This window comes from Eretmochelys imbricata, chromosome 9 (genome assembly GCF_965152235.1).
Source record: "Eretmochelys imbricata isolate rEreImb1 chromosome 9, rEreImb1.hap1, whole genome shotgun sequence".
In the NCBI taxonomy this organism is placed as follows: Eukaryota; Metazoa; Chordata; order Testudines; family Cheloniidae; genus Eretmochelys; species Eretmochelys imbricata.
Genome location: NC_135580.1, coordinates 76,277,406 through 76,291,708, shown reverse-complemented (window position 1 = coordinate 76,291,708; position 14,303 = coordinate 76,277,406).

Here is a 14,303-nt window from a genome sequence, read left to right as displayed (position 1 = left end):
ACCCACTGCCCGGAGCCCTCTCCCGCACCCCAAAGCCCTCATCCCTGGCCCCACCCCAAAGCCCGCACCCCCAGCCGGAACCCTCACCCCCGTCCTGCACCCCAACCCCCTGCCCCAGACCAGTGAAAGTGAGTGAGGATGTGGGAGAGTGAGCGTCAGAGGGAGGGGGGATGGAGTGAGTGGAGGGGCCCTCATAGAAAGGGCAGGGCAGGGATGGGGAAGGGGTGTTCAGTTTTGTGACATTAGAAAGTTGGCAACCCCACTTAGCAACCCATGTCTCTCACTCCCATGAGAGTAGCCCAGCTCCTATCAAAGGGTCTCTGGATAGCTCGGCTCAGTTGTACCTGACTGATTCCTCTCATGTATGTACTCGCAGCTGCTTTCTGGCTCACCTTCCCCTAAGGACACCAGTAAGCTGAAGGGGAGTCAGAGCTCTCTCCAGAGGGCACTGAAAGCTCTGGATTCCTTCCTATCAATGTTTGCAGCTTGGATTTTACCATCCCCAAAGAAAGTTGCCTGGCATAAAATGTGCTGGTGGAGGAATTAGCTGCAGAATGGGAATGTCCAAAGAATAGTCCTCAGAGAAGCCACTAAGAGATTTTCCTGGAATCTGTAGGCCAAGAAAGTCAAGAAGTTCCCTTTTGCTGTAAGGGTGAGGTACTGTAGCTATATCAGTCACTTAAGAGGAAGCGGAGGTCTGTATCTTACCACAGTGACAGTGTGCTGCACATGACTGCTTTGCAGTTATAGCCATGACATAGCAGGGTGTAAAATGCCAGAGTGTTCCCCAGATGGGGAAGCAGCCATTGGAGCATGTGATGATGCTATTATGTCATTAAGCCACTAGACCTACAAGACAGACCCCAAATAACCCTCCCACTTCCTGGTCGTATCTGTGCATAAACCCATTTGTAACAGTTGCTAAGGGAGAAGTCGATGCAGCTGAACTACTCGTATTGTTTGTTTGGAGAGTTATCAGCAAAGCCACAGCTGAATAGAAGGGGAAACAGTGTTTGTTTCTAAACACACTGACACTCTTTTGGAAGCAGCGTGCTTGCCAAGGGCCTGCAGAACAGCACAGATCCCTGAATCAACAGATCTCGAGCCTCAGCTGACATAAAGTACCATGGCACCTGACACCACTGCAATCATCAAGACTTTCTCCCTCAATAACTTGTGTGTATTCCCCCATTCACACTGCAGAACTGAGGAAGGAGAAAGAGGGCCAGGGTAAGCAGAGGCCAAGGGAGTTCTTGGAAACATGGCACCAAAGTAGGGTTCCCAACTTTCTAATTGCACAAAACCAAACACTTTTGCCTTGCCCCCTTCCCCACCACTTATCTGGGGCTCCACCCCCACTCACTCCAGCTCTACTCTCTCAGTCACTTGCTCTCTCCCACCCCCACTCACTTTCACCGAGCTGGCACAGAGGGTTGGAATGCAGGAGGGAGTGAGGGCTCCAGCTAGGGGTGTGGGCTCAGGGGTGAGGCCAGAAATGAGGGGTTCAGGGTGAGGGAGGGGGTTCCGACCTAGGGCTGGGGGTTGGGGTGGGGGTGCGGGCTTTGGGATGGAGTTAGGGTGTGGGAGAGGGTTCTGACCTGTGGCAGCTCTTATCTCAGGCAGCTCCCAGTCGGCGGTGCAGCAGGGCTAAGGCAGGCTGCCTGCCTGCCCTGGCTCTGCGCTGCTCCCAGAAGCAGCCAGCATGTACAGCCCCTAGGCAGAGGTGTGGCCAGGTGGCTCTGCACAGTGCACACTGCCCACACCCGCAGGCACTGCCCCCGCAGCTCTCATTGGCCACAGTTCCCAGCCAATGGGAGCTGCAGAGCTGACACTGAGGGTGGGGGCAATGCAAGGAGCTTCCCTGATTGCCCCCATGCCTAGGGGCTGCAGGGACATGCTGGCTGCTTCTGGGAACTGCACAGAGCCAGGGCAGGCAAGGAGCCTGCCTTAGCCCCACTGCACCACGAACCAGACTTTTAATGGCCTGGTCAGCAGTGCTAACCAGAACTGCCAGCGTCCCTTTTTGACCAGGTGTTCTGGTTGAAAACCTGACACCTGACAACCCTACACCAAACTTCCTTAAATATATAAAAAGAAAAAAAGAAAAGAAAAAAGGAGCGGGGAAGGTTTCAGGTCCCTTATTCATCATAACAAAACAAAAGGATAGGCATACATCATTGTTTCTCGCCTTTGTAGCTCACTGTTAATGAGAGCTGACTGAAAAAGGGGAAACATTCTTCACGACAAATTTCTAAGCCCTGGTCTACACTATGGGATTAGGTTGAATTTAGCCACATTAGGTCGATTTTAAAATGAATGCATCTACATAACCAACCCCATTCTGTCGACGTAAAGGGCTCTTAAAATTGACTTCTGTACTCCTCCCCAGAGAGGGGAGTAGCACTAAAATTGATCTTGCTGGGTCGAATTTGGGGTAGTACAGACGCAATTCAACAATACTGGCCTCCGGGAGCTATCCCAGAGTGCTCCAATGTGACCGCTCTGGACAGCACTTTGAACTCCGGGGCACTAGCCAGGTACACAGGAAAAGCCCTGGGAAATTCTGAATTTCATTTCCTGTTTGGTCAGCGTGGCGAGCTCAGCAGCAATGGTGACCGTGCAGTCCCCCTAGAATCGCAAACGAGCTCCAGCATGGACCAAAAGGGAGACACTGGATCTGATTGCTGTATGGGGAGGAGAATCTGTGCAGGCAGAACTCTGATTAAAAAGAAGAAATGCTAATATATATGCCAAAATCGCACAGGGCATGGTGGAGAGAGGCTACAACAGGGACACATAGCAGTGCTGTGTGAAAGTTAAGGAGCTCAGGCAAGCCTGTCAAAAGACAAAGGAGGCAAACAGTTACTCCGAGTCAGAGCCCCATACATGCCGCTTCTATGATCAGCTGCATGGCATTCAAGGGGGGGACCCTACCACTACCCCACCACTGTCCATGGACATCTGCAAGGGGGGAGTCTCGTGCAACAGGGAGGAGGATTGTGTGGATGAGGAAGAGGAGGAGGAGGAGGAGAATGTGCAGCAGGCAAGCGGTGAATCCGTTCTCCCTGGCAGCCAGGACCTTTTCATCACCCTGGAGCCAATACCTCCCAAGGCGGGATCCCTGACCCTGAAGCTGGTGAAGGCACCTCTGGTGAGTGCACATTTGTAACTACAGTGCAGGGTTTAAAAGCAATAGTGTTTAATGTTTGATTTGCCCTGAAGAATTGGGATGCATTCGCGGCCAGTACAGCTACTGGAAAATCTGTTAACGTGTCTGGGGATGGAGCGGGAATCCTCTAGGGACATCTCCATGAAGCTCTCCTGGGTACTCTGAAAACCTTTACAGAAGGTTTCTGGGGAGGGCTGCCTTATTTCGTCCTCCATGGTAGGACACTTTACCATGCCAAGACAGTAGCAAGTAGTCTGGAATCATTGCAGCACAAAGCATGGCAGCGAATGGTCCTGGGTTTTGGTCGCATTCAAGCAACATTCAGTCTATATCTTTCTGTGTTATCCTCAGGAGAGTGATATCGTTCATGGTCACCTGGTTGAAATAGGGGAATTTTTGTAAGGGAACAGTAAAAGGACCCCGTTCATGCTGGGCTGTTTGCACTTGGCTAGAAGGGATCATCCCGGAGAATAGCCACGCGGCTGGGGGAGGGGTGAAGGGACCATCCCAGAGAATAGCCATACAGTGGGGTGGGGGGAGGTGTGTGCTGCACATCCACCTGAAAACCGCAGCCCCTCCTTTTAAATGTCAAACCCAACCAACATTACTTGCTATGGGAAAGGAGGGCGTGGCAGTTTGAAACCATTCCCACATGTTATGAAGGCATAAGAAGCCAACCCCGCGTACCCTTTGGCTTACCATGGCTGCTTGGAAACCAAATTCTGTTGCCGAGCCGTGTGTGATGTGTCACCATACCGGCAGGCGCTCAATATAAAAGGCAAAATACGACCTTGTACCTAAAGCACATGTGCTGTCTGCTGTGAATTGCTTGATTCACTGTGAAAGAGTCTCCCAAAATGTATCACCTTAAATTTTACTCTCCCTTTTTATCCCTCTGCAGGTTCAAATGTTTCGATGCTCCATCTATCATCTCTGACCCTGAGGTTATCGCAGATTGGAAGGCGAAAAAAACGCACTTGCGATGACATGTTTTCCAAGCTCATGCAGTCCTCCCGCACTGATAGGGCACAGCTTAATGCATGGAGGCATTCAGTGGCAGAGGCCAGGAAAGCATTAAGTGACTGCGATGAGCAGAGGCAGCAGGCGATGCTGAGGCTAATGGGGGAGCAAACGGACATGATGAGGCGTCTGGTGGAGCTGCAAGAAAGCCAGGAAGAGCACAGACCCCCGCTGCACCCATTGTATAACTGCCTGCTCTCCTCCTCAAGTTCCATATCCTCCTCACCCAGACACCCAAGAACACAGGGGGTTGGTGGGAGAGGCTCTGGGCACCCAGCCACTCCACTCCAGAGGGTGGCCCAAGCAACAGAATGCTGTCATTCAAACAGTTTTGATTGGTAGAGTGGCTACAATAAGCAATGTGGCCTTGTCCTTACCTCCTCCCCCACCCCCACCCAGGCTACCTTGTCAGTTATCTCACTTTTTTTTTTTAATTAATAAAGAAAAAATGCATGGTTTCAAAACAATAGTTACTTTATTTCCTTTGCCAGCTGTGATCAAAGGGGGGAAGTTGGTTGGCTTACAGGGAATTAAAATCAACAAAGGGGGCGGTTTTGCAGCAAGGAGAAACACACACAACTGTCACACCATAGCCTGGCCAGTCATGAAACTGGTTTTCAAAGCCTCTCTGATGCGCAGCACGCCTAGCTGTGCTCTTCTAATCGTCCTGGTGTCTGGCTGCTCAAAATCGGCCACCAGGTGATTTGCCTTAACCTCCCACCCCACCATAAATGTCTCCCCCTTACTCTCACAGATATTATGGAGCACACAGCAAGCAACAATAACAATGGGAATGTTGGCTGCGCTGAGGTCTAACCTTGTCAGCAAACAGTGCCAGCGAGCTTTTAAACATCCAAAGGCACATTCTACCACCATTCTGCACTTGCTCAGCCTATAGTTGAACTGCTCCGTACTATTGTCCAGGCTGCCTGTGTACGGCTTCATGAGCCATGGGAGCAAGGGGTAGGCTGGGTCTCCAAGGATAACTATTGGCATTTCAACATCCCCAACAGTAATCTTCTAGTCTGGGAAGTAAGTCCCTTCTTGCAGCTGCTCGAACATCCCGGAGTTCCTAAAGACATGAGCGTCATGCACCTTTCCCGGCCATCCCATGTTAATGTCGGTGAAACATCCCTTGTGATCCACCAGTGCTTGCAGCACCATTAAGTACCCCTGGCGGTTTAAGTACTGGTTGGCAAGGTGGTCCAATGCCAAGATAGGGATATGCATTCCATCTATCGCCCCACAACAGTTAGGGAACCCCATTGCAGCAAAGCCATCCAGGATGACCTGCACATTTCCCAGGATCACTACCCTTGATAACAGAACATCAGTGATCGCATTGGCTACTTGGATCACAGCAGTCCCCACAGTAGATTTGCCCACTCCAAATTGATTCCCGACTGACCGGTAGCAGTCAGGCGTTGCAAGCTTCCACAGGGCTCTCGCCACTCACTTCTCAACTGTCAGGGCAGCTCTCATCTTGGTATTCCTGTGCTTCAGGGCGGGGGAAAGCAACTCACAAAGTTCAAGGAAAGTGGCCTTACGCATGCGAAAGTTTCGCAGCCACTGGGAATTATCCCATACCTGCAACACTGTGCGGTCCCACCAGTCTGTGCTTGTTTGCTGGGCCCAGAATCAGCGTTCCACTCTATCAACCAGCCCACTGCTGCCATGATGTTCCAATTATCACAGCCCATGCTTTCAGGAACATCTGTGTCCATGTCCTCCTCCCAATCATCCTCATGCTGGTGTCTCTTAGCCACGTTCTGCACATACTGCAGGATAATGCACGAGATGTTTACAATGTTCACAACAGCAGCGGTGAACTGAGCAGGCTCCATGCTTGCCGTGCTATGGTGTCTGCACGGGTAACCCAGGAAAAAAGGCGCAAAACAATTGTCTGCCGTTGCTTTCATGGAGGGAGGAAGGAAGGGGAGATTGACGACATATACCCAAAACCACCCACGACAATGTTTTTGCCCCATCAGGCATTGGGAGCTTAACCCAAAATTCCAATAGGAAGTGGAGACTGTAGGAACTGTGGGATAGCTACCCACAGTGCACTGCTCCATGAGTTGATGCTAGCCACGGCATTGAGGACACTCCACCAACTAAATGCGCTTAGTGGGGACATACACAATCAACTGTATAAAATCGATTTCTAAAGATTGATTTCTATAAAATCAACCAAATTTCGTAGTGTAGACATACCCTAAGTCAGTTTTGCTCTGCAAAAGAATGATTTTCATTTATTCAATGTTTGAGAAGATTTTTATAGGAAATTTCCAGTCTAGAATATTTTCCCCCAATTTGCCACTGAATGGGAGGGAGGAAAATAGGAGAGGAAAGTTAGAGGTCGGGGGAAGATTTTTTTTTTAAAATAGACAAATTTAGAACCATTTTTTCATGAAAATGTCTGAGTTTGAATAAAAGGTCTTTTTTCAACAAAAACCTTTTTCATTCAAAAATCTTTTGATCAGCTCAACCCGGTCTTGTGAACTTAATGAGAGGAATCTCCCATCAAATCTATGTATGGGTTTCCCATTTCTCTCATCACCATGGTCTCCCCGAGGGCTTGATCCTGCAAAGTGCTGAGTACTCTAGTCTTGATCCAGCAAATCACTTAAGCATGGGAGTAGTTCCATTGAAGTTAATAGGACAGTAGGTGTATGAAATAAGCATATTGAACATTAAACACATCAATAGATTAAGGGCTTGGCTACACTTGCGAGTTAGAGTGCATTAAAGTAGCCCTGGGTGCCCTAGCTCGCTACCAGTCCACACTGGCAAGGCACGTAGAGCGCTCTGACTCCACGGCTAGAGCGCTCCTGGTACTCCACCTCGGTGAGAAGATTAATGCTTGCTGCGTCTTGGCTGAAATGCCTGGGTGTCAGTGTGAAGGAGGTGTTGCTTTACTGTGCTCTGATCAGCCTCCGGAAACGTCCCATAATCCCCTTAAGTCAAGTGGCCCCTCTTGTTATTGTTTTGGAATCGCTGCAGGAATGCGGATATGCCCTTTGAAAGCTCCCTTTCTGACAGCCAGCTGCTTATCTGCTCTGAGACAAAGCAACCATTAGTGTGGAATGCTGTGTGTGAGAGAGGGAGGCGGGGGAAGGGAGGAGGAGGGTCTGCTGCTGTCTGAACTTACAAGACAGCATGCTGACATGCTCTCAGCCCCCCAAAAACCCAGTCTCTCCCCCCCATACATACAATACATTCCCTGTCACACTCCACCCCACCCCCGCCCCAATTTGAAAAGCACATTGCAGTCACTTGCATGCTGGGATAGCTGCCCATAATGCACCACTCCCAATGCATATTTAAAAAAAACCAATATTTTAATAAACAAAGTAAGCTCCTTGGGCCAAGGGTTGTGATTTCTATAGGTTTGTGCAGCATCTAATGCAATCAGGACCCATCCTTGATTGGTTCCTGAGAGTACAATTGTCCTGCTCATAAAACATCCAAATTTGCGAGTAGAACCAAATATCAGTTTTATCTTGGTAGGTTAAAGATATGGAAGTGATACTAGTTAAACATGAGATGATCATACTGAGATACTACCCTAGTGAAAGCTCTTATGCAAGTAAGTTTTATCTTCAACCCAGAATTGTAACATTACTCTCCTCTGTTCAAAACAACGTTCCAGATACTGTTCTTAACTAAGCCTGACCTTCTAGCACTTCCCTGACGCATCTGACAATGTTCTTTACTCACTGATTTCTTTTTATGTGCATTGTACAAAGGCTAGCCCATTTTTATCTTTTGAGCATACTCTGTAAGTGGTTTAAATAGGAACATAGAGTCTTTATTTAAAAGCAATAACATGCCCGAGTTTCATAACTTCAGCTAGTTCCTCTTAAACATCTTTCCAAACAACCTCTCTCTCTTACATAGTACTTTATCTTTGATCTTAAGCTTAATTATGATGAAAAGAAATTCTTTAAAGAGGCTGCTGCTTGCAGGTGAGGAATTTTCATCTCTTTTGGGGTGATCTGTGTGAAATTATCCCGTGTGACAGTTGTCTTCATTAAAACACCACCTATTAAAAAGGGAGAGCGCGCATGGTGGTAAAACAGAACAAATGCTTGGCATAACATACCTCATCAGAATACTCTGCAAAACCCAGTGAGGTTAGATCCCTTCGCTTAATCACAAAGAAAAGCAAGTAAAATATTACGTCTCAAAAATTAAGACCCCTCTGGCCATACTGATCTCATCTTCACTAGGAAAAAAGTTGTGTTTTTAACATGTGTTAACTTCCTAGTGTAGACAAGGCAGGTTGTAGGCACTGTATCCAGAGGTACAAACACTCTTTTCTTAACCTGTGTATTATATAAATTTTATATTGGTTTTAATAATTTTAAATCTATTAGCATGTGTTAGCTGGGCAAGGTAAACTCTAGGCCTCCCCCGCCCCCACTCCCCAGTCTGTGTCTTCACTAAAAAAAAAAGCAGAGTTAATTAACTCAAGGCAAAATCCTAGTGAAGACATAGTGGTTTGTAGTTTAAACACATTAGCAGGTTGAATTAAAGACTATGGGGGAGTTTATGGTTTAACCTTGATTTGCTAACTCATGAAAATTACTGACTGCTTTATCTTCGCTAGGGTTTTACCTTGAGTTAAGAACACACCTTATTTTGCTGAGTGAAGACAAGGCCATAGGGTTTAACTAGGCCAGCTAATTACAACCTTTTGTCTGGATGAGGATTTTAGCCCATTAGTTAACATGTAAGCAACACTATGTTTAAAAATCCACCTTTTTCCAACTGTAGACCGTGTTCAGCCTGATAGTGTCTCTTCGCTATTAAGAAGTCCCCCTATCCTTCACCCAACGTGCTTATGAACAAGTCTCAGTTCCTAGAATTCATTATCCTACCAGGGTGAAGTTACGTCACCATTTCCGCCAAGGGTATTTTACCAGGAGTAACATGTAAAGGCCAGTCTGTCCCCTATGCAAGTACTATTGTCACTCCCATTATTTCAGAGAGGTTCCTGCATTCTAGCATTTCATCAGCTACTTTGATCTTCCCATTGCTATACATTACTCACTTGTCAAGATCACTGATTTTAGTTGTGTCCCCATTGTTCTTGGCTATAGGAGTTAGAAACTGAACATATCTTGCAAGAGAGTGTGATCTATCTGATCACAGAGGTAGCATGGATTCATCAATTTTCCTTTACTCAGGCAATTTACTTTTTAAAAATATGATAATTATGACAGGTTTCAGAGTGGTAGCCATGTTAGTCTCTATCAGCAAAAACAATGAGGAGTCCTTGCAGCACCTTAGAGACTAACAAATTTATTTGGGCACAAGCTTTTGTGGGCTAAAACCCACTTCATCAGATGCATGGAGTGATGAAGTGAGTTTTAGCTCACGAAAGCTTATGATAATTATGTTATCTGTAACCCCCACTATTGCCTACATGGTATTGAGGTTAAAACCCATGCTGATGAAGGTACAGATTCACACACGTAACTTTAACAAGTGCTACTAATAGCACATGCCTGCCATGGCCATTTACAAGTAGATGTTAAGTGGAGACTTATTAGAGGCTTCTACAAAGGTCAGTAGTACCTCAGCTACATAAACTATTTTAAGTTTGCCACAAGCAGCAGCTTTCTTCCCTTTAGTATACACAGAATAGGTTTCGAGATCATGAGTCATCTACCACATGGGATTTATGAGCACATGAGGTAGTTTTCTTGTCAATTTCATAATATTTTCCTCTCTTGCACATAGATTTTCAAAACTTAGCACTAGTTGAAGATATTTTTAAGGGGTCAGGCATGTAGCCTGCATATTAGCTTCAAGACAACTTGTCAACAAGCAAGTATCCCAGCCTATCCCCTGGACAGTGGTTTCACACTGACAGTAGATGTTTTGGTGGACACAGATCTACAATATAAAATAATGACCATGACCAGGAGTAGAGTTTTCATTTCAGTTATAAGCTTCACTTACTACACTGATTTTTGAAGAATGTCTCAACCACTGAAGTTTTTTTAAAAGAAGTTATATTGTAGTTTACATTCACTCTACAAAATATTCTTTAACAGGGATAAAAGACTAAACACTGCTAAAACACTGTGTAAATGTTAGATACAAGCAATTTTCTTTTAAAAACCAACAGTGTACCAAATGGTTTATATTATGAGAGATCACTATACTTTCAGTATATAAATAGGGGTGTTCATGTTATTTCTTTTGCTAGATGGTTTGTAAAGCAGAATGTCTGCACTGAGACATTATATAAAGTACTTGAGGTTTGGGAAACCTTAAAGTACATAAAACTAGACTATTACTTTCACTGTTATTTTAATAGAAGACTTCAAAATACAAAAATTAGCTTAAAGAGCCATCTACTGGTCAAATGTTTACTTACTACTACATAAAAGTTTAGTGCACACTTTAAAGTAAAGCAAAACTGATGCATTGGTTGCAAACAAGAAATCCTGAGAGAAGGTTTATCGAGACTAGAGATAGACAATTAGACATTTCAGTGCCTAACATTTAGGCTTTTTGTCACCTAGTGGAACTGACAATTCCCAGTTATTTGCTGTGTTGTTGTAGCTGTGCTGGTCCCAGGAGACCAGAGAGACAAGAGAGGTGAGGTAATATCTTTTATTGGACCAACTTCTGCTAGTGAGACAAGTTTCAAGCTGTAGAGCTCTTCTACACAAGCTCAGACCTAAAGAAGAGGTCTGTGTAGCTTGAAAGCTTCTCTCTTTCACTGGCAGAAGTTGGTTCAATAGAAGATATTACCTCACCCACATTGACACTCTGAACCCAAGGTTAGGTGCCCAAGCTCGTGGTACAATGCAAGGGGAGCATTGGTACCTAAAACAGGGATTCCCAAAAGCCAACAAAATAACTGAGAAATCCCCTAAGCTAGCCAACAGGAAGTGCCTTAAGCCCACACCTCAAACAGTGTTAGACATCTATTGTCACTTGGGATGCCTAGCTGGCAATCCTCTCCTGGAGTTAGGAGTCTTACTCAAGGTCAGTCTTCCCAAGAAAATTGGGGTGCTGCCAGTACCTTATAGTTCAAACGTTCACCCCGGATGTAGGAGACCCTGCTTAAAATCTCTCCTCTGCCCAATTCAGAGCAGAGACCTCAATCCCTGTACTACCCATTGGGTATAGTCTCTCTCTCTGGCTCAGTGACTTATTAAGTATTTCACACAAAATGGAACAGTTCAACAGGAGAGTGCTCTAACCGCCTGAGTTGTTGGTAATAAGGAGGCCACCCCCCTTCCTGTCTTCGGGGTGGGGGTTAGGTGGGCTCTGAGTACACCTACCAGATCAGGCCCCACAGGCGAGGTTAGGGGGTTCACAAACTAGGCATTCCTCCTAGGTGGCTTTGTCCCTGCCCACCACCAGAAACTGAAGTGCCTAGGGGATTTTACCAATGGAAAATTAGGTGCTTAAGGCGCCTACAGGGTTAGCTAGCAGCTGAGCAGTGGTTTTGTGAATGCCAGTGGCTTGATGCTGAATTGAGGCACCTCAAAGGACAGTCAGACATTAAATTCCCTTTGTGAATCTAGGCCATAGAGCCTAATCCTCCCATCCTTATACCTGTCAATACAAAATGGGCAAGAGTTGTCAAACATTAGGATAAGCTCCAGCCTCATTTTGAAGTGTACAGCTGAAATGTCAATTAATCCTGCAAAACAAAAAAAGGGTTAGATAATCCAGAAACTTGGCTGTAGAGGACTATCAGCACCATCTGCTGCACTGCACGTGCTGCAAGCTGGTAGCCCAAAACAAAACAAGAAGTCTGCCTAGATCTGTAGTTCGTTCCATTCCAAGCATGAGGAAGCTTTAGCTGCCTGGGTATTTTGAGACACTCATCTGCTCTATTATCCTTGCTATGCATTCTAGGTTAGGTGACAAGTCTAATGGATTCAGTGCTAGCATTGTACAACAGCTGTGGGTTTCCATACTGTTTAAAGCCGAGTTGGAAGAATGTGGGTTATTGGAAATGTACTTAGAATGTTTAATACCAGTCAAGTGGTTACGCAGTACTTAAGTCTCATCTTGCTCTCTGATCAAGATCTTGGTGAAACAGCAATCTACTCCTCTACATTTCTAAGTCCTTCCACACAAGCATGTCAAAGCAAATTAAGACAATCCATCCTCAGAGGTATTAGTCCCCCACCTCCCTACCCATGAGGAAAAATCAAGGCAGAGATGGAGTGACTTGCCCTAGCAAGTCTGGGCTAGGGACAAATAGAATCCCCATCTTTTGACTCTGTCCTACAGACTTCTTCCCCACTTCAGCAAAGCACATGCTTGAAGTAAGAGCATGATCTTCTCTCTCTCTTCAAAGCACTTTGAAGCACGTGCTTAGTGCTTTACTGAATATTAGAGCCATACAGGGCCACATACTCCTCCTCCCTATTGAATGATATGAAGACCTAACACCTGCAGAAGAGAGCTGTGAGTCTGTAGCATAGCCTCTGCTTCCAGAGACAGTGATACTTACACCTCAACTCTGGGAGAGTCAATCTGGGCAAAGTCACACTGCCCCTTTTCACCACCCCGTGATAGGACCATTATCGCCAGCTCCATGGAACCTGACGGATAAGTCTGCGCAACTCATATCCTGTCCCTGCAGAAAGTTATCCCCCTCCTCCCCAGGATCAGTTATTCCATTGCTTAAGCAGCAGCTAAATTCTGCTGATATATGGCTGCAACATCCATCCTAAAAAAGCGCATACTGGAACCACCAAGTCAGAATGATTTTCTGAATCACGGCTCTGTCTGCAGAACGGTAACCATTTCATTTTCCAAACAAAGTGAAATGTTAAGTGTTACAGAGGTGTGCTACATTAATCCGTGTTGGTAAATCTTTTTCTAAAGAAGTCAATACCAGGATTGAGTGACAGGGACAGGTTACAAAGCCACCATAAAGTGGCTCTTACCTATTTCTGTACAGCGGAGTGTCATATGTTGTGGCACATGTAACCTCATTTATAGATTTGGGTTTTGTTAAACTTATCGTAAAAATTCAGGGATGTCATGCTGATCCTCATGCTCAGCTGTTAGCAAAAGTTTCTATTTACAAGATAAAAATGAAATTCTGCAGTAACAGTTAAGTGAACTTTCTATTTTACGCACACACACCTCAATTCAAAGTGAAGCCACAAAATCTACATGATCATCATCAGTACTCATTTACAGTGCTGTTAATTTCAGTAGTATCTGCATTGCCTCCTTGAGGAGCGTGGAATTTAATTACTGAATACAACTTTGTATGTCTCAATGTACCCACCAAAATTTTTTAAAAAAACAAAGTATCTTTATTAACCGTGCTCTCAAAGAGCCTTGTGAAAGGATTTTTATGCTTTAGTTGCACTGGAGCTGTCAACTACAGCCCAAAAAGTTTTCTTCACTACCGAATTGCAGGACACTCACAAAAAAAACACAACAATCCCTCTTCCCCTACATCCTCCAAAAACAAAACAAAAACTCGCACCGTTAAGGGAAAAAACAACTTGTAAAGAGCTGGAAACTTCCAAATTGAATTTAGATACCCGCTAGTACATTAGAGGAACAAGAATGATTAGACAGATAAAGGAGTTTCCCTCATAAGGCTGCATCCATATTTACTATTTTTTAAGAACTATGCTATGACAGTACACAATCTCCACTCCTCCATTCATTATGGTATACGCACCTGCCACTTTAAGTGTCAATTAAGACCAACACCACAGTTCTAGAGAAACATTTATTATAAGGTTGCAGGAATAATGCCAATATAAAGTTCCTTATTAAAACAGACTCAAGTTTTGAATCTGCAGCACTCTAGCAACTCTTTACCATCTTTATACTGTAGTTCTCAACAGGGAACAATACTCTGACCGCAGTAATAATGCTACTTGCTCATAAAAAGTTCTGATCTAAAAAGTTCGTTGTACAGGCCAAAGTAGTTAAATTTACAGCTACAGTCACATCCACAAGTGGGCCATACCAAGAGAGGTTTAATGAAACAGGCAGTTACAAGATAAACCAATTTATAACCAAAATACTGACACAAACTTTAGAGATTAACAGCAACTAAATCTATGACAACTAAATACCACAAAAATCAAACAAAAGTATA